This window comes from Salmo salar, chromosome ssa10 (assembly GCF_905237065.1).
Source record: "Salmo salar chromosome ssa10, Ssal_v3.1, whole genome shotgun sequence".
In the NCBI taxonomy this organism is placed as follows: Eukaryota; Metazoa; Chordata; class Actinopteri; order Salmoniformes; family Salmonidae; genus Salmo; species Salmo salar.
The window spans coordinates 54,941,792-54,968,394 of NC_059451.1; the positions used below are offsets into that span (position 1 = coordinate 54,941,792).

Sequence of the window (26,603 nt, forward strand, 5' to 3'; positions counted from 1 at the left end):
TCTATGATCCTCTAGTTATTTTCCTCTAGTTATTTATATCCAGTCTATGGTCCCCTCTAGTTATTTATATCCAGTCTATTGTCCCCTCTAGTTATTTATATCCAGTCTATGGTCCCCTCTAGTTATTTATATCCAGTCTATGGTCCCCTCTAGTTATTTATATCCAGGCTATGGTCTCCTCTAGTTATTTATATCCAGTCTATTGTCCTCGCTGGTTATATCCAGTCTATGGTCCTCTAGTTATTTATATCCAGTCTATAGTCCCGTCTAGTTATTTATATCCAGTCTATGGTCCCCTCTAGTTATTTATATCCAGTCTATGGTCCTCTAGTTATTTATATCCAGTCTATGGTCCCCTCTAATTATTTATATCCAGTCTATGGTCTCCTCTCGTTGTTTATATCCAGTCTATGGTCCCCTCTAGTTATTTATATCCATTCTATGGTCCCCTCTAGTTATTTATATCCAGTCTATGGTCCCCTCTAGTTATTTATATCCAGTCTATGGTCCCCTCTAGTTATTTATATCCAGTCTATGGTCCCTCTAGTTATTTATATCCAGTCTATGGTCCCTCTAGTTATTTATATCCAGTCTATGGTCCCCTCTAGTTATTTATATCCAGTCTCTGGTCCCCTCTAGTTATTTATATCCAGTCTATGGTCCCCTCTAGTTATTTATATCCAGTCTCTGGTCCCCTCTAGTTATTTATATCCAGTCTATGGTCTCCTCTAGTTATTTATATCCAGTCTATGGTCCCCTCTAGTTATTTATATCCAGTCTATGGTCCCCGCTAGTTATTTATATCCAGTCTCTGGTCCCCTCTAGTTATTTATATCCAGTCTATGGTCCCCTCTAGTTATTTATATCCAGTCTATGGTCTCCTCTAGTTATTTATATCCAGTCTATGGCCCTCTAGTTATTTATATCCAGTCTATGGTCCTCTAGTTATTTATATCCAGTCTATGGTCCTCTAGTTATTTATATCCAGTCTATGGTCTCCTCTAGTTGTTTATATCCATTCTATGGTCCCCTCTAGTTATTTATATCCAGTCTATGGTCCCCTCTAGTTATTTATATCCAGTCTATGGTCCCCTCTAGTTATTTATATCCAGTCTATGGTCCCCTCTAGTTATTTATATCCATTCTATGGTCTCCTCTAGTTATTTATATCCAGTCTATGGTCTCCTCTAGTTATTTATATCCAGTCTATGGTCCCTCTAGTTATTTATATCCAGTCTATGGTCCCTCTAGTTATTTATATCCAGTCTATGGTCCTCTAGTTATTTATATCCAGTCTATGGTCCCCTCTAGTTATTTATATCCAGTCTATGGTCCTCTAGTTCTTTATATCCAGTCTATGGTCCCCTCTAGTTATTTATATCCAGTCTATGGTCCCGTCTAGCTATTTATATCCAGTCTATGGTCCCGTCTAGTTATTTATATCCAGTCTATGGTCCCCTCTAGTTATTTATATCCAGTCTGTGGTCCCCTCTAGTTATTTATATCCAGTCTATTGTCCTCGCTGGTTATTTATATCCAGTCTATGGTCCTCTAGTTATTTATATCCAGTCTATAGTCCCGTCTAGTTATTTATATCCAGTCTATGGTCCCCTCTAGTTATTTATATCCAGTCTATGGTCCCCTCTAGTTATTTATATCCAGTCTATGGTCCTCTAGTTATTTATATCCAGTCTATGGTCTCCTCTAGTTATTTATATCCAGTCTATGGTCCCCTCTAGTTATTTATATCCAGTCTATGGTCCCCTCTAGTTATTTATATCCAGTCTCTGGTCCCCTCTAGTTATTTATATCCAGTCTATGGTCCCCTCTAGTTATTTATATCCAGTCTATGGTCTCCTCTAGTTATTTATATCCAGTCTATGGCCCTCTAGTTATTTATATCCAGTCTATGGTCCTCTAGTTATTTATATCCAGTCTATGGTCCTCTAGTTATTTATATCCAGTCTATGGTCTCCTCTAGTTGTTTATATCCATTCTATGGTCCCCTCTAGTTATTTATATCCAGTCTATGGTCCCCTCTAGTTATTTATATCCAGTCTATGGTCCCCTCTAGTTATTTATATCCAGTCTATGGTCCCCTCTAGTTATTTATATCCATTCTATGGTCCCCTCTAGTTATTTATATCCAGTCTATGGTCTCCTCTAGTTATTTATATCCAGTCTATGGTCCTCTAGTTATTTATATCCAGTCTATGGTCCTCTAGTTATTTATATCCAGTCTATGGTCCTCTAGTTATTTATATCCAGTCTATGGTCCCCTCTAGTTATTTATATCCAGTCTATGGTCCTCTAGTTATTTATATCCAGTCTATGGTCCCCTCTAGTTATTTATATCCAGTCTATGGTCCCGTCTAGCTATTTATATCCAGTCTATGGTCCCGTCTAGTTATTTATATCCAGTCTATGGTCCCTCTAGTTATTTATATCCAGTCTGTGGTCCCCTCTAGTTATTTATATCCAGTCTATGGTCCCTCTAGTTATTTATATCCAGTCTATGGTCTCTTCTAGTTATTTATATCCAGTCTATTGTCCTCGCTGGTTATTTATATCCAGTCTATGGTCCCTCTAGTTATTTATATCCAGTCTATGGTCTCCTCTAGTTATTTATATCCAGTCTATGGTCCTCTAGTTATTTATATCCAGTCTATGGTCCTCTAGTTATTTATATCCAGTCTATGGTCCTCTAGTTATTTATATCCAGTCTATGGTCCCCTCTAGTTATTTATATCCAGTCTATGGTCCTCTAGTTATTTATATCCAGTCTATGGTCTCCTCTAGTTATTTATATCCAGTCTATGGTCTCCTCTCGTTGTTTATATCCAGTCTATGGTCCCCTCTAGTTATTTATATCCATTCTATGGTCCCCTCTAGTTATTTATATCCAGTCTATGGTCCCCTCTAGTTATTTATATCCAGTCTATGGTCCCCTCTAGTTATTTATATCCAGTCTATGGTCCCCTCTAGTTATTTATATCCAGTCTATGGTCCCCTCTAGTTATTTATATCCAGTCTATGGTCCCCTCTAGTTATTTATATCCAGTCTCTGGTCCCCTCTAGTTATTTATATCCAGTCTATGGTCCCCTCTAGTTATTTATATCCAGTCTCTGGTCCCCTCTAGTTATTTATATCCAGTCTATGGTCTCCTCTAGTTATTTATATCCAGTCTATGGTCCCCTCTAGTTATTTATATCCAGTCTATGGTCCCCTCTAGTTATTTATATCCAGTCTCTGGTCCCCTCTAGTTATTTATATCCAGTCTATGGTCCCCTCTAGTTATTTATATCCAGTCTATGGTCTCCTCTAGTTATTTATATCCAGTCTATGGCCCTCTAGTTATTTATATCCAGTCTATGGTCCTCTAGTTATTTATATCCAGTCTATGGTCCTCTAGTTATTTATATCCAGTCTATGGTCTCCTCTAGTTGTTTATATCCATTCTATGGTCCCCTCTAGTTATTTATATCCAGTCTATGGTCCCCCTAGTTATTTATATCCAGTCTATGGTCCCCTCTAGTTATTTATATCCAGTCTATGGTCCCTCTAGTTATTTATATCCATTCTATGGTCCCCTCTAGTTATTTATATCCAGTCTATGGTCTCCTCTAGTTATTTATATCCAGTCTATGGTCCTCTAGTTATTTATATCCAGTCTATGGTCCTCTAGTTATTTATATCCAGTCTATGGTCCTCTAGTTATTTATATCCAGTCTATGGTCCCCTCTAGTTATTTATATCCAGTCTATGGTCCTCTAGTTATTTATATCCAGTCTATGGTCCCCTCTAGTTATTTATATCCAGTCTATGGTCCCGTCTAGCTATTTATATCCAGTCTATGGTCCCGTCTAGTTATTTATATCCAGTCTATGGTCCCCTCTAGTTATTTATATCCAGTCTGTGGTCCCCTCTAGTTATTTATATCCAGTCTATGGTCCTCTAGTTATTTATATCCAGTCTATGGTCCCGTCTAGTTATTTATATCCAGTCTATGGTCCCCTCTAGTTATTTATATCTAGTCTATGGTCCCCTCTAGTTATTTATATCCTGTCTATGGTCCTCTAGTTATTTATATCCAGTCTATGGTCTCTTCTAGTTATTTATATCCAGTCTATTGTCCTCGCTGGTTATTTATATCCAGTCTATGGTCCTCTAGTTATTTATATCCAGTCTATAGTCCCGTCTAGTTATTTATATCCAGTCTATGGTCCCCTCTAGTTATTTATATCCAGTCTATGGTCCTCTAGTTATTTATATCCAGTCTATGGTCTCCTCTAGTTATTTATATCCAGTCTATGGTCCTCTAGTTATTTATATCCAGTCTATGGTCCTCTAGTTATTTATATCCAGTCTATGGTCCTCTAGTTATTTATATCCAGTCTATGGTCCCCTCTAGTTATTTATATCCAGTCTATGGTCCCGTCTAGTTATTTATATCCATTCTATGGTCCCGTCTAGTTATTTATATCCAGTCTATGGTCCCCTCTAGTTATTTATATCCATTCTATGGTCCCCTCTAGTTATTTATATCCAGTCTATGGTCCTCTAGTTATTTATATCCAGTCTATGGTCCTCTAGTTATTTTCCTCAAGTTATTTATATCCAGTCTATGGTCCTCTAGTTATTTATATCCAGTCTATGGTCCCCAAGTTATTTATATCCAGTCTATGGTCCCCTCTAGTTATTTATATCCAGTCTATGGTCCCCTCTAGTTATTTATATCCAGTCTATGGTCTCCTCTATTTATTTATATCCAGTCTATGGTCCCCTCTAGTTACTTATATCCAGTCTATGGTCCCGTCTAGTTATTTATATCCAGTCTATGGTCCCGTCTAGTTATTTATATCCAGTCTATGGTCCCCTCTAGTTATTTATATCCAGTCTATGGTCCCCTCTAGTTATTTATATCCAGTCTATGGTCCTCTAGTTATTTATATCCAGTCTATGGTCCTCTAGTTATTTTCCTCAAGTTATTTATATCCAGTCTATGGTCCTCTAGTTATTTATATCTTGTCTATGGTCCCCAAGTTATTTATATCCAGTCTATGGTCCCTCTAGTTATTTATATCCAGTCTATGGTCCCCTCTAGTTATTTATATCCAGTCTATGGTCTCCTCTAGTTGTTTATATCCAGTCTATGGTCCCCTCTAGTTATTTATATCCATTCTATGGTCCCCTCTAGTTATTTATATCCAGTCTATGGTCCTCTAGTTATTTTCCTCTAGTTATTTATATCCAGTCTATGGTCCCTCTAGTTATTTATATCCAGTCTATGGTCCCGTCTAGTTATTTATATCCAGTCTATGGTCCCTCTAGTTATTTATATCTAGTCTATGGTCCCCTCTAGTTATTTATATCCAGTCTATGGTCCCTCTAGTTATTTATATCCAGTCTATGGTCTCTTCTAGTTATTTATATCCAGTCTATGGTCCTCTACTTATTTTCCTCTAGTTATTTATATCCAGTCTATGGTCCTCTAGTTATTTATATCCAGTCTATGGTCCCCAAGTTATTTATATCCAGTCTATGGTCCCCTCTAGTTATTTATATCCAGTCTATGGTCCCCTCTAGTTATTTATATCCAGTCTATGGTCCCTCTAGTTATTTATATCCAGTCTATGGTCTCCTCTAGTTATTTATATCCAGTCTATGGTCTCCTCTAGTTGTTTATATCCATTCTATGGTCCCCTCTAGTTATTTATATCCATTCTATGGTCCCCTCTAGTTATTTATATCCATTCTATGGTCCCGTCTAGTTATTTATATCCAGTCTATGGTCCCCTCTAGTTATTTATATCCAGTCTATGGTCCCCTCTAGTTATTTATATCCAGTCTATGGTCCTCTAGTTATTTATATCCAGTCTATGATCCTCTAGTTATTTTCCTCTAGTTATATATATCCAGTCTATGGTCCCCTCTAGTTATTTATATCCAGTCTATGGTCCTCTAGTTATTTATATCCAGTCTATGGTCCCCTCTAGTTATTTATATCCAGTCTATTGTCCCCTCTAGTTATTTATATCCAGTCTATGGTCCCCTCTAGTTATTTATATCCAGTCTATGGTCCCCTCTAGTTATTTATATCCAGTCTATGGTCCTCTAGTTATTTATATCCAGTCTATGGTCCTCTAGTTATTTATATCCAGTCTATGGTCCCCAAGTTATTTATATCCAGTCTATGGTCCCCTCTAGTTATTTATATCCAGTCTATGGTCCCTCTAGTTATTTATATCCAGTCTATGGTCCCTCTAGTTATTTATTTCCAGTCTATGGTCTCCTCTAGTTATTTATATCCAGTCTATGGTCTCCTCTAGTTGTTTATATCCATTCTATGGTCCCCTCTAGTTATTTATATCCAGTCTATGGTCCCCTCTAGTTATTTATATCCAGTCTATGGTCCCGTCTAGTTATTTATATCCAGTCTATGGTCCCCTCTAGTTATTTATATCCAGTCTATGGTCCCCTCTAGTTATTTGTATCCAGTCTATGGTCCTCTAGTTATTTATATCCAGTCTATGGTCCTCTAGTTCCTCTAGTTATTTATATCCAGTCTATGGTCCCCTCTAGTTATTTATATCCAGTCTATGGTCCCTCTAGTTATTTATATCCAGTCTATGGTCCCCTCTAGTTATTTATATCCAGTCTATGGTCCCTCTAGTTATTTATATCCAGTCTATGGTCCCCTCTAGTTATTTATATCCAGTCTATGGTCCCCTCTAGTTATTTATATCCAGGCTATGGTCTCCTCTAGTTATTTATATCCAGTCTATTGTCCTCGCTGGTTATTTATATCCAGTCTATGGTCCTCTAGTTATTTATATCCAGTCTATGGTCCCCAAGTTATTTATATCCAGTCTATGGTCCCCTCTAGTTATTTATATCCAGTCTATGGTCCCCTCTAGTTATTTATATCCAGTCTATGGTCTCCTCTATTTATTTATATCCAGTCTATGGTCCCCTCTAGTTACTTATATCCAGTCTATGGTCCCGTCTAGTTATTTATATCCAGTCTATGGTCCCGTCTAGTTATTTATATCCAGTCTATGGTCCCCTCTAGTTATTTATATCCAGTCTATGGTCCCTCTAGTTATTTATATCCAGTCTATGGTCCTCTAGTTATTTATATCCAGTCTATGGTCCTCAGTTTTTTCCTCAAGTTATTTATATCCAGTCTATGGTCCCTCTAGTTATTTATATCTAGTCTATGGTCCCCTAGTTATTTATATCCAGTCTATGGTCCCCTCTAGTTATTTATATCCAGTCTATGGTCCCCTCTAGTTATTTATATCCAGTCTATGGTCCCTCTAGTTGTTTATATCCAGTCTATGGTCCCCTCTAGTTATTTATATCCATTCTATGGTCCCCTCTAGTTATTTATATCCAGTCTATGGTTTTTTCCTCTAGTTATTTATATCCAGTCTATGGTCCTCTAGTTATTTATATCCAGTCTATGGTCCCGTCTAGTTATTTATATCCAGTCTATGGTCCCCTCTAGTTATTTATATCCAGTCTATGGTCCCCTCTAGTTATTTATATCCAGTCTATGGTCCTCTAGTTATTTATATCCAGTCTATGGTCCCTCTAGTTATTTATATCCAGTCTATGGTCCCGTCTAGTTATTTATATCCAGTCTATGGTCCCCTCTAGTTATTTATATCCAGTCTATGGTCCCCTCTAGTTATTTATATCCAGTCTATGGTCCTCTAGTTATTTATATCCAGTCTATGGTCTCCTCTAGTTATTTATATCCAGTCTATGGTCCCCTCTAGTTATTTATATCCAGTCTATGGTCCCCTCTAGTTATTTATATCCAGTCTATGGTCCCCTCTAGTTATTTATATCCAGTCTATGGTCCCCTCTAGTTATTTATATCCAGTCTATGGTCTCCTCTAGTTATTTATATCCAGTCTATGGCCCTCTAGTTATTTATATCCAGTCTATGGTCCTCTAGTTATTTATATCCAGTCTATGGTCCTCTAGTTATTTATATCCAGTCTATGGTCTCCTCTAGTTGTTTATATCCATTCTATGGTCCCCTCTAGTTATTTATATCCAGTCTATGGTCCCCTCTAGTTATTTATATCCAGTCTATGGTCCCCTCTAGTTATTTATATCCAGTCTATGGTCCCCTCTAGTTATTTATATCCATTCTATGGTCCCCTCTAGTTATTTATATCCAGTCTATGGTCTCCTCTAGTTATTTATATCCAGTCTATGGTCCTCTAGTTATTTATATCCAGTCTATGGTCCTCTAGTTATTTATATCCAGTCTATGGTCCTCTAGTTATTTATATCCAGTCTATGGTCCCCTCTAGTTATTTATATCCAGTCTATGGTCCTCTAGTTATTTATATCCAGTCTATGGTCCCCTCTAGTTATTTATATCCAGTCTATGGTCCCGTCTAGCTATTTATATCCAGTCTATGGTCCCGTCTAGTTATTTATATCCAGTCTATGGTCCCCTCTAGTTATTTATATCCAGTCTGTGGTCCCCTCTAGTTATTTATATCCAGTCTATGGTCCTCTAGTTATTTATATCCAGTCTATGGTCTCTTCTAGTTATTTATATCCAGTCTATTGTCCTCGCTGGTTATTTATATCCAGTCTATGGTCCTCTAGTTATTTATATCCAGTCTATGGTCTCCTCTAGTTATTTATATCCAGTCTATGGTCCTCTAGTTATTTATATCCAGTCTATGGTCCTCTAGTTATTTATATCCAGTCTATGGTCCTCTAGTTATTTATATCCAGTCTATGGTCCCCTCTAGTTATTTATATCCAGTCTATGGTCCTCTAGTTATTTATATCCAGTCTATGGTCTCCTCTAGTTATTTATATCCAGTCTATGGTCTCCTCTCGTTGTTTATATCCAGTCTATGGTCCCCTCTAGTTATTTATATCCATTCTATGGTCCCCTCTAGTTATTTATATCCAGTCTATGGTCCCCTCTAGTTATTTATATCCAGTCTATGGTCCCCTCTAGTTATTTATATCCAGTCTATGGTCCCCTCTAGTTATTTATATCCAGTCTATGGTCCCCTCTAGTTATTTATATCCAGTCTATGGTCCCCTCTAGTTATTTATATCCAGTCTATGGTCCCCTCTAGTTATTTATATCCAGTCTATGGTCCCCTCTAGTTATTTATATCCAGTCTCTGGTCCCCTCTAGTTATTTATATCCAGTCTATGGTCTCCTCTAGTTATTTATATCCAGTCTATGGTCCCCTCTAGTTATTTATATCCAGTCTATGGTCCCCTCTAGTTATTTATATCCAGTCTATGGTCCCCTCTAGTTATTTATATCCAGTCTATGGTCCCCTCTAGTTATTTATATCCAGTCTATGGTCTCCTCTAGTTATTTATATCCAGTCTATGGTCCCTCTAGTTATTTATATCCAGTCTATGGTCCTCTAGTTATTTATATCCAGTCTATGGTCCTCTAGTTATTTATATCCAGTCTATGGTCTCCTCTAGTTGTTTATATCCAGTCTATGGTCCCCTCTAGTTATTTATATCCAGTCTATGGTCCCCTCTAGTTATTTATATCCAGTCTATGGTCCCCTCTAGTTATTTATATCCAGTCTATGGTCCCCTCTAGTTATTTATATCCATTCTATGGTCCCCTCTAGTTATTTATATCCAGTCTATGGTCTCCTCTAGTTATTTATATCCAGTCTATGGTCCCTCTAGTTATTTATATCCAGTCTATGGTCCCCTCTAGTTATTTATATCCAGTCTATGGTCCCTCTAGTTATTTATATCCAGTCTATGGTCTCCTCTAGTTATTTATATCCAGTCTATGGTCTCCTCTAGTTGTTTATATCCAGTCTATGGTCCCTCTAGTTATTTATATCCAGTCTATGGTCCCCTCTAGTTATTTATATCCAGTCTATGGTCCCCTCTAGTTATTTATATCCAGTCTATGGTCCCCTCTAGTTATTTATATCCAGTCTATGGTCCCCTCTAGTTATTTATTTCCAGTCTATGGTCCCCTCTAGTTATTTATATCCAGTCTATGGTCCCCTCTAGTTATTTATATCCAGTCTATGGTCCCCTCTAGTTATTTATATCCAGTCTATGGTCCCCTCTAGTTATTTATATCCAGTCTATGGTCCCCTCTAGTTATTTATATCCAGTCTATGGTCTCCTCTAGTTATTTATATCCAGTCTATGGTCCCCTCTAGTTATTTATATCCAGTCTATGGTCCCCTCTAGTTATTTATATCCAGTCTCTGGTCCCCTCTAGTTATTTATATCCAGTCTATGGTCCCCTCTAGTTATTTATATCCAGTCTATGGTCCCCTCTAGTTATTTATATCCAGTCTATGGTCCCTCTAGTTATTTATATCCAGTCTATGGTCCTCTAGTTATTTATATCCAGTCTATGGTCCCTCTAGTTATTTATATCCAGTCTATGGTCTCCTCTAGTTGTTTATATCCATTCTATGGTCCCCTCTAGTTATTTATATCCAGTCTATGGTCCCCTCTAGTTATTTATATCCAGTCTATGGTCCCCTCTAGTTATTTATATCCAGTCTATGGTCCCCTCTAGTTATTTATATCCATTCTATGGTCCCCTCTAGTTATTTATATCCAGTCTATGGTCTCCTCTAGTTATTTATATCCAGTCTATGGTCCTCTAGTTATTTATATCCAGTCTATGGTCCTCTAGTTATTTATATCCAGTCTATGGTCCTCTAGTTATTTATATCCAGTCTATGGTCCCCTCTAGTTATTTATATCCAGTCTATGGTCCTCTAGTTATTTATATCCAGTCTATGGTCCCCTCTAGTTATTTATATCCAGTCTATGGTCCCGTCTAGCTATTTATATCCAGTCTATGGTCCCGTCTAGTTATTTATATCCAGTCTATGGTCCCCTCTAGTTATTTATATCCAGTCTGTGGTCCCCTCTAGTTATTTATATCCAGTCTATGGTCCCCTCTAGTTATTTATATCCAGTCTATGGTCCCCTCTAGTTATTTATATCCAGTCTATGGTCCCCTCTAGTTATTTATATCCAGTCTATGGTCCTCTAGTTATTTATATCCAGTCTATGGTCTCTTCTAGTTATTTATATCCAGTCTATTGTCCTCGCTGGTTATTTATATCCAGTCTATGGTCCTCTAGTTATTTATATCCAGTCTATAGTCCCGTCTAGTTATTTATATCCAGTCTATGGTCCCCTCTAGTTATTTATATCCAGTCTATGGTCCTCTAGTTATTTATATCCAGTCTATGGTCTCCTCTAGTTATTTATATCCAGTCTATGGTCCTCTAGTTATTTATATCCAGTCTATGGTCCTCTAGTTATTTATATCCAGTCTATGGTCCTCTAGTTATTTATATCCAGTCTATGGTCCCCTCTAGTTATTTATATCCAGTCTATGGTCCCGTCTAGTTATTTATATCCAGTCTATGGTCCCGTCTAGTTATTTATATCCAGTCTATGGTCCCCTCTAGTTATTTATATCCAGTCTATGGTCCCCTCTAGTTATTTATATCCAGTCTATGGTCCTCTAGTTATTTATATCCAGTCTATGGTCCTCTAGTTATTTTCCTCAAGTTATTTATATCCAGTCTATGGTCCTCTAGTTATTTATATCCAGTCTATGGTCCCCAAGTTATTTATATCCAGTCTATGGTCCCCTCTAGTTATTTATATCCAGTCTATGGTCCCCTCTAGTTATTTATATCCAGTCTATGGTCTCCTCTAGTTATTTATATCCAGTCTATGGTCCCCTCTAGTTACTTATATCCAGTCTATGGTCCCGTCTAGTTATTTATATCCAGTCTATGGTCCCGTCTAGTTATTTATATCCAGTCTATGGTCCCCTCTAGTTATTTATATCCAGTCTATGGTCCCCTCTAGTTATTTATATCCAGTCTATGGTCCCCTCTAGTTATTTATATCCAGTCTATGGTCCTCTAGTTATTTTCCTCAAGTTATTTATATCCAGTCTATGGTCCTCTAGTTATTTATATCTTGTCTATGGTCCCCAAGTTATTTATATCCAGTCTATGGTCCCCTCTAGTTATTTATATCCAGTCTATGGTCCCCTCTAGTTATTTATATCCAGTCTATGGTCTCCTCTAGTTGTTTATATCCAGTCTATGGTCCCCTCTAGTTATTTATATCCATTCTATGGTCCCCTCTAGTTATTTATATCCAGTCTATGGTCCTCTAGTTATTTTCCTCTAGTTATTTATATCCAGTCTATGGTCCTCTAGTTATTTATATCCAGTCTATGGTCCCGTCTAGTTATTTATATCCAGTCTATGGTCCCCTCTAGTTATTTATATCCAGTCTATGGTCCCCTCTAGTTATTTATATCCAGTCTATGGTCCTCTAGTTATTTATATCCAGTCTATGGTCTCTTCTAGTTATTTATATCCAGTCTATGGTCCTCTACTTATTTTCCTCTAGTTATTTATATCCAGTCTATGGTCCTCTAGTTATTTATATCCAGTCTATGGTCCCCAAGTTATTTATATCCAGTCTATGGTCCCCTCTAGTTATTTATATCCAGTCTATGGTCCCCTCTAGTTATTTATATCCAGTCTATGGTCCCCTCTAGTTATTTATATCCAGTCTATGGTCTCCTCTAGTTATTTATATCCAGTCTATGGTCTCCTCTAGTTGTTTATATCCAGTCTATGGTCCCCTCTAGTTATTTATATCCATTCTATGGTCCCGTCTAGTTATTTATATCCAGTCTATGGTCCCGTCTAGTTATTTATATCCAGTCTATGGTCCCCTCTAGTTATTTATATCCAGTCTATGGTCCCCTCTAGTTATTTATATCCAGTCTATGGTCCCTCTAGTTATTTATATCCAGTCTATGGTCCTCTAGTTATTTTCCTCTAGTTATATATATCCAGTCTATGGTCCCCTCTAGTTATTTATATCCAGTCTATGGTCCCTCTAGTTATTTATATCCAGTCTATGGTCCCTCTAGTTATTTATATCCAGTCTATTGTCCCCTCTAGTTATTTATATCCAGTCTATGGTCCCCTCTAGTTATTTATATCCAGTCTATGGTCCCCTCTAGTTATTTATATCCAGTCTATGGTCCTCTAGTTATTTATATCCAGTCTATGGTCCTCTAGTTATTTATATCCAGTCTATGGTCCCCAAGTTATTTATATCCAGTCTATGGTCCCCTCTAGTTATTTATATCCAGTCTATGGTCCCCTCTAGTTATTTATATCCAGTCTATGGTCCCCTCTAGTTATTTATTTCCAGTCTATGGTCTCCTCTAGTTATTTTTATCCAGTCTATGGTCTCCTCTAGTTGTTTATATCCATTCTATGGTCCCCTCTAGTTATTTATATCCATTCTATGGTCCCCTCTAGTTATTTATATCCAGTCTATGGTCCCGTCTAGTTATTTATATCCAGTCTATGGTCCCCTCTAGTTATTTATATCCAGTCTATGGTCCCCTCTAGTTATTTGTATCCAGTCTATGGTCCTCTAGTTATTTATATCCAGTCTATGATCCTCTAGTTATTTTCCTCTAGTTATATATATCCAGTCTATGGTCCCCTCTAGTTATTTATATCCAGTCTATGGTCCTCTAGTTATTTATATCCAGTCTATGGTCCCCTCTAGTTATTTATATCCAGTCTATTGTCCCCTCTAGTTATTTATATCCAGTCTATGGTCCCCTCTAGTTATTTATATCCAGTCTATGGTCCCCTCTAGTTATTTATATCCAGGCTATGGTCTCCTCTAGTTATTTATATCCAGTCTATTGTCCTCGCTGGTTATTTATATCCAGTCTATGGTCCTCTAGTTATTTATATCCAGTCTATGGTCCCCAAGTTATTTATATCCAGTCTATGGTCCCCTCTAGTTATTTATATCCAGTCTATGGTCCCCTCTAGTTATTTATATCCAGTCTATGGTCTCCTCTATTTATTTATATCCAGTCTATGGTCCCCTCTAGTTACTTATATCCAGTCTATGGTCCCGTCTAGTTATTTATATCCAGTCTATGGTCCCGTCTAGTTATTTATATCCAGTCTATGGTCCCCTCTAGTTATTTATATCCAGTCTATGGTCCCCTCTAGTTATTTATATCCAGTCTATGGTCCTCTAGTTATTTATATCCAGTCTATGGTCCTCTAGTTATTTTCCTCAAGTTATTTATATCCAGTCTATGGTCCTCTAGTTATTTATATCTTGTCTATGGTCCCCAAGTTATTTATATCCAGTCTATGGTCCCCTCTAGTTATTTATATCCAGTCTATGGTCCCCTCTAGTTATTTATATCCAGTCTATGGTCTCCTCTAGTTGTTTATATCCAGTCTATGGTCCCCTCTAGTTATTTATATCCATTCTATGGTCCCCTCTAGTTATTTATATCCAGTCTATGGTCCTCTAGTTATTTTCCTCTAGTTATTTATATCCAGTCTATGGTCCTCTAGTTATTTATATCCAGTCTATGGTCCCGTCTAGTTATTTATATCCAGTCTATGGTCCCCTCTAGTTATTTATATCTAGTCTATGGTCCCCTCTAGTTATTTATATCCAGTCTATGGTCCTCTAGTTATTTATATCCAGTCTATGGTCTCCTCTAGTTATTTATATCCAGTCTATGGTCCTCTACTTATTTTCCTCTAGTTATTTATATCCAGTCTATGGTCCTCTAGTTATTTATATCCAGTCTATGGTCCCCAAGTTATTTATATCCAGTCTATGGTCCCCTCTAGTTATTTATATCCAGTCTATGGTCCCCTCTAGTTATTTATATCCAGTCTATGGTCCCCTCTAGTTATTTATATCCAGTCTATGGTCTCCTCTAGTTATTTATATCCAGTCTATGGTCTCCTCTAGTTGTTTATATCCATTCTATGGTCCCCTCTAGTTATTTATATCCATTCTATGGTCCCCTCTAGTTATTTATATCCATTCTATGGTCCCGTCTAGTTATTTAAATCCAGTCTATGGTCCCCTCTAGTTATTTATATCCAGTCTATGGTCCCCTCTAGTTATTTATATCCAGTCTATGGTCCTCTAGTTATTTATATCCAGTCTATGATCCTCTAGTTATTTTCCTCTAGTTATATATATCCAGTCTATGGTCCCCTCTAGTTATTTATATCCAGTCTATGGTCCTCTAGTTATTTATATCCAGTCTATGGTCCCCTCTAGTTATTTATATCCAGTCTATTGTCCCCTCTAGTTATTTATATCCAGTCTATGGTCCCCTCTAGTTATTTATATCCAGTCTATGGTCCCCTCTAGTTATTTATATCCAGTCTATGGTCCTCTAGTTATTTATATCCAGTCTATGGTCCTCTAGTTATTTATATCCAGTCTATGGTCCCCAAGTTATTTATATCCAGTCTATGGTCCCCTCTAGTTATTTATATCCAGTCTATGGTCCCCTCTAGTTATTTATATCCAGTCTATGGTCCCCTCTAGTTATTTATTTCCAGTCTATGGTCTCCTCTAGTTATTTATATCCAGTCTATGGTCTCCTCTAGTTGTTTATATCCATTCTATGGTCCCCTCTAGTTATTTATATCCATTCTATGGTCCCCTCTAGTTATTTATATCCATTCTATGGTCCCGTCTAGTTATTTATATCCAGTCTATGGTCCCCTCTAGTTATTTATATCCAGTCTATGGTCCCCTCTAGTTATTTGTATCCAGTCTATGGTCCTCTAGTTATTTATATCCAGTCTATGATCCTCTAGTTATTTTCCTCTAGTTATTTATATCCAGTCTATGGTCCCCTCTAGTTATTTATATCCAGTCTATGGTCCTCTAGTTATTTATATCCAGTCTATGGTCCCCTCTAGTTATTTATATCCAGTCTATGGTCCCCTCTAGTTATTTATATCCAGTCTATGGTCCCCTCTAGTTATTTATATCCAGTCTATGGTCCCCTCTAGTTATTTATATCCAGGCTATGGTCTCCTCTAGTTATTTATATCCAGTCTATGGTCCTCTCTGGTTATTTATATCCAGTCTATGGTCCTCTAGTTATTTATATCCAGTCTATAGTCCCGTCTAGTTATTTATATCCAGTCTATGGTCCCCTCTAGTTATTTATATCCAGTCTATGGTCCTCTAGTTATTTATATCCAGTCAATGGCCTCCTCTAGTTATTTATATCCAGTCTATGGTCCTCTAGTTATTTATGTCCAGTCTATGGTCCTCTAGTTATTTATATCCAGTCTATGGTCCTCTAGTTATTTATATCCAGTCTATGGTCCCCTCTAGTTATTTATATCCAGTCTATGGTCCCGTCTAGTTATTTATATCCAGTCTATGGTCCCGTCTAGTTATTTATATCCAGTCTATGGTCCCCTCTAGTTATTTATATCCAGTCTGTGGTCCCCTCTAGTTATTTATATCCAGTCTATGGTCCTCTAGTTATTTATATCCAGTCTATGGTCCCGTCTAGTTATTTATATCCAGTCTATGGTCCCCTCTAGTTATTTATATCTAGTCTATGGTCCCCTCTAGTTATTTATATCCAGTCTATGGTCCTCTAGTTATTTATATCCAGTCTATGGTCTCTTCTAGTTATTTATATCCAGTCTATTGTCCTCGCTGGTTATTTATATCCAGTCTATGGTCCTCTAGTTATTTATATCCAGTCTATAGTCCCGTCTAGTTATTTATATCCAGTCTATGGTCCCCTCTAGTTATTTATATCCAGTCTATGGTCCTGTAGTTATTTATATCCAGTCTATGGTCTCCTCTAGTTATTTATATCCAGTCTATGGTCCTCTAGTTGTTTATATCCAGTCTATGGTCCTCTAGTTATTTATATCCAGTCTATGGTCCTCTAGTTATTTATATCCAGTCTATGGTCCTCTAGTTATTTTCCTCAAGTTATTTATATCCAGTCTATGGTCCTCTAGTTATTTATATCCAGTCTATGGTCCCCAAGTTATTTATATCCAGTCTATGGTCCCCTCTAGTTATTTATATCCAGTCTATGGTCCCCTCTAGTTATTTATATCCAGTCTATGGTCTCCTCTATTTATTTATATCCAGTCTATGGTCCCCTCTAGTTACTTATATCCAGTCTATGGTCCCGTCTAGTTATTTATATCCAGTCTATGGTCCCGTCTAGTTATTTATATCCAGTCTATGGTCCCCTCTAGTTATTTATATCCAGTCTATGGTCCCCTCTAGTTATTTATATCCAGTCTATGGTCCTCTAGTTATTTATATCCAGTCTATGGTCCTCTTAGTTATTTATATCCAGTCTATGGTCCTCTAGTTATTTATATCCAGTCTATGGTCCCCAAGTTATTTATATCCAGTCTATGGTCCCCTCTAGTTATTTATATCCAGTCTATGGTCCCCTCTAGTTATTTATATCCAGTCTATGGTCTCCTCTAGTTGTTTATATCCAGTCTATGGTCCCCTCTAGTTATTTATATCCAGTCTATGGTCCCCTCTAGTTATTTATATCCATTCTATGGTCCCCTCTAGTTATTTATATCCAGTCTATGGTCCCCTCTAGTTATTTATATCCAGTCTATGGTCCCCTCTAGTTATTTATATCCAGTCTATGGTCTCCTCTAGTTATTTATATCCAGTCTATGGTCCTCTAGTTATTTATATCCAGTCTATGGTCCTCTAGTTATTTATATCCAGTCTATGGTCCTCTAGTTATTTTCCTCTAGTTATTTATATCCAGTCTATGGTCCTCTAGTTATTTATATCCAGTCTATGGTCCCGTCTAGTTATTTATATCCAGTCTATGGTCCCCTCTAGTTATTTATATCCAGTCTATGGTCCCCTCTAGTTATTTATATCCAGTCTATGGTCCCTCTAGTTATTTATATCCAGTCTATGGTCTCTTCTAGTTATTTATATCCAGTCTATGGTCCTCTACTTATTTTCCTCTAGTTATTTATATCCAGTCTATGGTCCTCTAGTTATTTATATCCAGTCTATGGTCCCCAAGTTATTTATATCCAGTCTATGGTCCCCTCTAGTTATTTATATCCAGTCTATGGTCCCCTCTAGTTATTTATATCCAGTCTATGGTCCCCTCTAGTTATTTATATCCAGTCTATGGTCTCCTCTAGTTATTTATATCCAGTCTATGGTCTCCTCTAGTTGTTTATATCCAGTCTATGGTCCCCTCTAGTTATTTATATCCATTCTATGGTCCCCTCTAGTTATTTATATCCAGTCTATGGTCCCGTCTAGTTATTTATATCCAGTCTATGGTCCCCTCTAGTTATTTATATCCAGTCTATGGTCCCCTCTAGTTATTTATATCCAGTCTATGGTCCTCTAGTTATTTATATCCAGTCTATGATCCTCTAGTTATTTTCCTCTAGTTATTTATATCCAGTCTATGGTCCCCTCTAGTTATTTATATCCAGTCTATGGTCCTCTAGTTATTTATATCCAGTCTATGGTCCCCTCTAGTTATTTATATCCAGTCTATGGTCCCCTCTAGTTATTTATATCCAGTCTATGGTCCCCTCTAGTTATTTATATCCAGTCTATGGTCCCCTCTAGTTATTTATATCCAGTCTATGGTCCTCTAGTTATTTATATCCAGTCTATGGTCCTCTAGTTATTTATATCCAGTCTATGGTCCCTCAAGTTATTTATATCCAGTCTATGGTCCCCTCTAGTTATTTATATCCAGTCTATGGTCCCCTCTAGTTATTTATATCCAGTCTATGGTCCCCTCTAGTTATTTATATCCAGTCTATGGTCTCCTCTAGTTATTTATATCCAGTCTATGGTCTCCTCTAGTTGTTTATATCCATTCTATGGTCCCCTCTAGTTATTTATATCCATTCTATGGTCCCCTCTAGTTATTTATATCCATTCTATGGTCCCGTCTAGTTATTTATATCCAGTCTATGGTCCCCTCTAGTTATTTATATCCAGTCTATGGTCCCCTCTAGTTATTTATATCCAGTCTATGGTCCTCTAGTTATTTATATCCAGTCTATGATCTCCTCTAGTTATTTATATCCAGTCTATTGTCCTCGCTGGTTATTTATATCCAGTCTATGGTCCCCTCTAGTTATTTATATCCAGTCTATGGTCCCCTCTAGTTATTTATATCCAGTCTATGGTCCTCTAGTTATTTATATCCAGTCTATTGTCCCCTCTAGTTATTTATATCCAGTCTATGGTCCCCTCTAGTTATTTATATCCAGTCTATGGTCCCCTCTAGTTATTTATATCCAGTCTATTGTCCTCGCTGGTTATTTATATCCAGTCTATGGTCCTCTAGTTATTTATATCCAGTCTATAGTCCCGTCTAGTTATTTATATCCAGTCTATGGTCCCCTCTAGTTATTTATATCCAGTCTATGGTCCTCTAGTTATTTATATCCAGTCAATGGTCCCCTCTAGTTATTTATATCCAGTCTATGGTCCTCTAGTTATTTATGTCCAGTCTATGGTCCTCTAGTTATTTATATCCAGTCTATGGTCCTCTAGTTATTTATATCCAGTCTATGGTCCCCTCTAGTTATTTATATCCAGTCTATGGTCCCGTCTAGTTATTTATATCCAGTCTATGGTCCCGTCTAGTTATTTATATCCAGTCTATGGTCCCCTCTAGTTATTTATATCCAGTCTATGGTCCCCTCTAGTTATTTATATCCAGTCTATGGTCCTCTAGTTATTTATATCCAGTCTATGGTCCTCTAGTTATTTTCCTCAAGTTATTTATATCCAGTCTATGGTCCTCTAGTTATTTATATCCAGTCTATGGTCCCCAAGTTATTTATATCCAGTCTATGGTCCCCTCTAGTTATTTATATCCAGTCTATGGTCCCCTCTAGTTATTTATATCCAGTCTATGGTCCCCTCTAGTTATTTATATCCAGTCTATGGTCTCCTCTAGTTATTTATATCCAGTCTATGGTCTCCTCTAGTTGTTTATATCCATTCTATGGTCCCCTCTAGTTATTTATATCCATTCTATGGTCCCCTCTAGTTATTTATATCCATTCTATGGTCCCGTCTAGTTATTTATATCCAGTCTATGGTCCCCTCTAGTTATTTATATCCAGTCTATGATCCTCTAGTTATTTTCCTCTAGTTATTTATATCCAGTCTATGGCCCTCTAGTTATTTTCCTCTAGTTATTTATATCCAGTCTATGGTCCCCTCTAGTTATTTATATCCAGTCTATGGTCCCCTCTAGTTATTTATATCCAGTCTATGGTCCCCTCTAGTTATTTATATCCAGTCTATGGTCCCCTCTAGTTATTTATATCCAGTCTATGGTCTCCTCTAGTTATTTATATCCAGTCTATGGTCCTCTAGTTATTTTCCTCTAGTTATTTATATCCAGTCTATGGTCCTCCAGTTATTTATATCCAGTCTATGGTCCCCAAGTTATTTATATCCAGTCTATGGTCTCCTCTAGTTATTTATATCCAGTCTATGGTCTCCTCTAGTTGTTTATATCCATTCTATGGTCCCCTCTAGTTATTTATATCCATTCTATGGTCCCCTCTAGTTATTTATATACATTCTATGGTCCCCTCTAGTTATTTATAGCCATTCTATGGTCCCCTCTAGTTATTTATATCCAGTCTATGGTCCTCTAGTTATTTATATCCAGTCTATGGTCCTCTAGTTATTTATATCCAGTCTATGGTCCCCTCTAGTTATTTATATCCAGTCTATTGTCCTCTCTAGTTATTTATATCCAGTCTATGGTCCTCTCTAGTTATTTATATCCAGTCTATGGTCCCCTCTAGTTATTTATATCCAGGCTATGGTCCTCTAGTTATTTTTATCCAGTCTATGGTCCTCTAGTTATTTATATCCAGTCTATGGTCCCCTCTAGTTATTTATATCCAGTCTATTGTCCTCTCTAGTTATTTATATCCAGTCTATGGTCCTCTCTAGTTATTTATATCCAGTCTATGGTCTCCTCTAGTTATTTATATCCAGTCTATGGTCTCCTCTAGTTATTTATATCCAGTCTATGGTCCCCAAGTTATTTATATCCAGTCTATGGTCCCCTCTAGTTATTTATATCCAGTCTATGGTCCCCTCTAGTTATTTATATCCAGTCTATGGTCTCCTCTAGTTATTTATATCCAGTCTATGGTCCCCTCTAGTTATTTATATCCATTCTATGGTCCCCTCTAGTTATTTATATCCATTCTATGGTCCCCTTTAGTTATTTATATCCATTCTATGGTCCCGTCTAGTTATTTATATCCAGTCTATGGTCCCCTCTAGTTATTTATATCCAGTCTATGGTCCCGTCTAGTTATTTATATCCAGTCTATGGTCCCCTCTAGTTATTTATATCCAGTCTATGGTCCCCTCTAGTTATTTATATCCAGTCTATGGTCCTCTAGTTATTTATATCCAGTCTATGGTCCTCTAGTTATTTTCCTCAAGTTATTTATATCCAGTCTATGGTCCTCTAGTTATTTATATCCAGTCTATGGTCCCCAAGTTATTTATATCCAGTCTATGGTCCCCTCTAGTTATTTATATCCAGTCTATGGTCCCCTCTAGTTATTTATATCCAGTCTATGGTCTCCTCTATTTATTTATATCCAGTCTATGGTCCCCTCTAGTTATTTATATCCAGTCTATGGTCCCGTCTAGTTATTTATATCCAGTCTATGGTCCCGTCTAGTTATTTATATCCAGTCTATGGTCCCCTCTAGTTATTTATATCCAGTCTATGGTCCCCTCTAGTTATTTATATCCAGTCTATGGTCCTCTAGTTATTTATATCCAGTCTATGGTCCTCTAATTATTTTCCTCAAGTTATTTATATCCAGTCTATGGTCCTCTAGTTATTTATATCTTGTCTATGGTCCCCAAGTTATTTATATCCAGTCTATGGTCCCCTCTAGTTATTTATATCCAGTCTATGGTCCCCTCTAGTTATTTATATCCATTCTATGGTCTCCTCTAGTTGTTTATATCCAGTCTATGGTCCCCTCTAGTTATTTATATCCATTCTATGGTCCCCTCTAGTTATTTATATCCATTCTATGGTCCCCTCTAGTTATTTATATCCAGTCTATGGTCCCCTCTAGTTATTTATATCCAGTCTATGGTCCCCTCTAGTTATTTATATCCAGTCTATGGTCTCCTCTAGTTATTTATATCCAGTCTATGGTCCTCTAGTTATTTATATCCAGTCTATGGTCCTCTAGTTATTTATATCCAGTCTATGGTCCTCTAGTTATTTTCCTCTAGTTATTTATATCCAGTCTATGGTCCTCTAGTTATTTATATCCAGTCTATGGTCCCGTCTAGTTATTTATATCCAGTCTATGGTCCCCTCTAGTTATTTATATCCAGTCTATGGTCCCCTCTAGTTATTTATATCCAGTCTATGGTCCTCTAGTTATTTATATCCAGTCTATGGTCTCTTCTAGTTATTTATATCCAATCTATGGTCCTCAACTTATTTTCCTCTAGTTATTTATATCCAGTCTATGGTCCTCTAGTTATTTATATCCAGTCTATGGTCCCCTCTAGTTATTTATATCCAGTCTATGGTCCCCTCTAGTTATTTATATCCATTCTATGGTCCCCTCTAGTTATTTATATCCAGTCTATGGTCCCCTCTAGTTATTTATATCCAGTCTATGGTCCCCTCTAGTTATTTATATCCAGTCTATGGTCTCCTCTAGTTATTTATATCCAGTCTATGGTCCTCTAGTTATTTATATCCAGTCTATGGTCCTCTAGTTATTTATATCCAGTCTATGGTCCTCTAGTTATTTTCCTCTAGTTATTTATATCCAGTCTATGGTCCCGTCTAGTTATTTATATCCAGTCTATGGTCCCCTCTAGTTATTTATATCTAGTCTATGGTCCCCTCTAGTTATTTATATCCAGTCTATGGTCCTCTAGTTATTTATATCCAGTCTATGGTCTCTTCTAGTTATTTATATCCAGTCTATGGTCCTCTACTTATTTTCCTCTAGTTATTTATATCCAGTCTATGGTCCTCTAGTTATTTATATCCAGTCTATGGTCCCCAAGTTATTTATATCCAGTCTATGGTCCCCTCTAGTTATTTATATCCAGTCTATGGTCCCCTCTAGTTATTTATATCCAGTCTATGGTCCCCTCTAGTAATTTATATCCAGTCTATGGTCTCCTCTAGTTATTTATATCCAGTCTATGGTCTCCTCTAGTTGTTTATATCCATTCTATGGTCCCCTCTAGTTCTTTATATCCATTCTATGGTCCCCTCTAGTTATTTATATCCATTCTATGGTCCCGTCTAGTTATTTATATCCAGTCTATGGTCCCCTCTAGTTATTTATATCCAGTCTATGGTCCCCTCTAGTTATTTATATCCAGTCTATGGTCCTCTAGTTATTTTCCTCTAGTTATATATATCCAGTCTATGGTCCCCTCTAGTTATTTATATCCAGTCTATGGTCCTCTAGTTATTTATATCCAGTCTATGGTCCCCTCTAGTTATTTATATCCAGTCTATGGTCCCCTCTAGTTATTTATATCCAGTCTATGGTCCCCTCTAGTTATTTATATCCAGTCTATGGTCCCCTCTAGTTATTTATATCCAGTCTATGGTCCTCTAGTTATTTATATCCAGTCTATGGTCCTCTAGTTATTTATATCCAGTCTATGGTCCCCAAGTTATTTATATCCAGTCTATGGTCCCCTCTAGTTATTTATATCCAGTCTATGGTCCCCTCTAGTTATTTATATCCAGTCTATGGTCCCCTCTAGTTATTTATTTCCAGTCTATGGTCTCCTCTAGTTATTTATATCCAGTCTATGGTCTCCTCTAGTTGTTTATATCCATTCTATGGTCCCTCTAGTTATTTATATCCATTCTATGGTCCCCTCTAGTTATTTATATCCATTCTATGGTCCCGTCTAGTTATTTATATCCAGTCTATGGTCCCCTCTAGTTATTTATATCCAGTCTATGGTCCCCTCTAGTTATTTATATCCAGTCTATGGTCCTCTAGTTATTTATATCCAGTCTATGATCCTCTAGTTATTTTCCTCTAGTTATATATATCCAGTCTATGGTCCCCTCTAGTTATTTATATCCAGTCTATGGTCCTCTAGTTATTTATATCCAGTCTATGGTCCCCTCTAGTTATTTATATCCAGTCTATGGTCCCCTCTAGTTATTTATATCCAGTCTATGGTCCCCTCTAGTTATTTATATCCAGTCTATGGTCCCCTCTAGTTATTTATATCCAGGCTATGGTCTCCTCTAGTTATTTATATCCAGTCTATTGTCCTCGCTGGTTATTTATATCCAGTCTATGGTCCTCTAGTTATTTATATCCAGTCTATAGTCCCGTCTAGTTATTTATATCCAGTCTATGGTCCCCTCTAGTTATTTATATCCAGTCTATGGTCCTCTAGTTATTTATATCTAGTCAATGGTCTCCTCTAGTTATTTATATCCAGTCTATGGTCCTCTAGTTATTTATGTCCAGTCTATGGTCCTCTAGTTATTTATATCCAGTCTATGGTCCTCTAGTTATTTATATCCAGTCTATGGTCCCCTCTAGTTATTTATATCCAGTCTATGGTCCCGTCTAGTTATTTATATCCAGTCTATGGTCCCGTCTAGTTATTTATATCCAGTCTATGGTCCCGTCTAGTTATTTATATCCAGTCTATGGTCCCCTCTAGTTATTTATATCCAGGCTATGGTCTCCTCTAGTTATTTATATCCAGTCTATTGTCCTCGCTGGTTATTTATATCCAGTCTATGGTCCTCTAGTTATTTATATCCAGTCTATAGTCCCGTCTAGTTATTTATATCCAGTCTATGGTCCCCTCTAGTTATTTATATCCAGTCTATGGTCCTCTAGTTATTTATATCCAGTCAATGGTCTCCTCTAGTTATTTATATCCAGTCTATGGTCCTCTAGTTATTTATGTCCAGTCTATGGTCCTCTAGTTATTTATATCCAGTCTATGGTCCTCTAGTTATTTATATCCAGTCTATGGTCCCCTCTAGTTATTTATATCCAGTCTATGGTCCCGTCTAGTTATTTATATCCAGTCTATGGTCCCGTCTAGTTATTTATATCCAGTCTATGGTCCCGTCTAGTTATTTATATCCAGTCTATGGTCCCCTCTAGTTATTTATATCCAGTCTATGGTCCCCTCTAGTTATTTATATCCAGTCTATGGTCCTCTAGTTATTTTCCTCAAGTTATTTATATCCAGTCTATGGTCCTCTAGTTATTTATATCCAGTCTATGGTCCCCAAGTTATTTATATCCAGTCTATGGTCCCCTCTAGTTATTTATATCCAGTCTATGGTCCCCTCTAGTTATTTATATCCAGTCTATGGTCCCCTCTAGTTATTTATATCCAGTCTATGGTCTCCTCTAGTTATTTATATCCAGTCTATGGTCTCCTCTAGTTGTTTATATCCATTCTATGGTCCCCTCTAGTTATTTATATCCATTCTATGGTCCCCTCTAGTTATTTATATCCATTCTATGGTCCCGTCTAGTTATTTATATCCAGTCTATGGTCCCCTCTAGTTATTTATATCCAGTCTATGGTCCCCTCTAGTTATTTATATCCAGTCTATGGTCCTCTAGTTATTTATGTCCAGTCTATGGTCCTCTAGTTATTTATATCCAGTCTATGGTCCTCTAGTTATTTATATCCAGTCTATGGTCCCCTCTAGTTATTTATATCCAGTCTATGGTCCCGTCTAGTTATTTATATCCAGTCTATGGTCCCGTCTAGTTATTTATATCCAGTCTATGGTCCCCTCTAGTTATTTATATCCAGTCTATGGTCCCCTCTAGTTATTTATATCCAGTCTATGGTCCTCTAGTTATTTATATCCAGTCTATGGTCCTCTAGTTATTTTCCTCAAGTTATTTATATCCAGTCTATGGTCCTCTAGTTATTTATATCCAGTCTATGGTCCCCAAGTTATTTATATCCAGTCTATGGTCCCCTCTAGTTATTTATATCCAGTCTATGGTCCCCTCTAGTTATTTATATCCAGTCTATGGTCCCCTCTAGTTATTTATATCCAGTCTATGGTCTCCTCTAGTTATTTATATCCAGTCTATGGTCTCCTCTAGTTGTTTATATCCATTCTATGGTCCCCTCTAGTTATTTATATCCATTCTATGGTCCCCTCTAGTTATTTATATCCATTCTATGGTCCCGTCTAGTTATTTATATCCAGTCTATGGTCCCCTCTAGTTATTTATATCCAGTCTATGGTCCCCTCTAGTTATTTATATCCAGTCTATGGTCCCCTCTAGTTATTTATATCCAGGCTATGGTCTCCTCTAGTTATTTATATCCAGTCGATTGTCCTCGCTGGTTATTTATATCCAGTCTATGGTCCTCTAGTTATTTATATCCAGTCTATGGTCCCGTCTAGTTATTTATATCCAGTCTATGGTCCCCTCTAGTTATTTATATCCAGTCTATGGTCCTCTAGTTATTTATATCCAGTCAATGGTCTCCTCTAGTTATTTATATCCAGTCTATGGTCCTCTAGTTATTTATGTCCAGTCTATGGTCCTCTAGTTATTTATATCCAGTCTATGGTCCTCTAGTTATTTATATCCAGTCTATGGTCCCCTCTAGTTATTTATATCCAGTC

The 26,603-nt window shown here is 36.9% G+C and overlaps 1 protein-coding gene across 4 annotated transcripts in view; it reads left to right on the top strand.

The window, feature by feature from the left end:
* Window positions 1–26,603, top strand: part of atg4b (autophagy related 4B, cysteine peptidase) — a 142,565-nt gene that overhangs the window by 96,437 nt on the left and 19,525 nt on the right. The gene's annotated exons all lie outside the window — the stretch shown is intronic.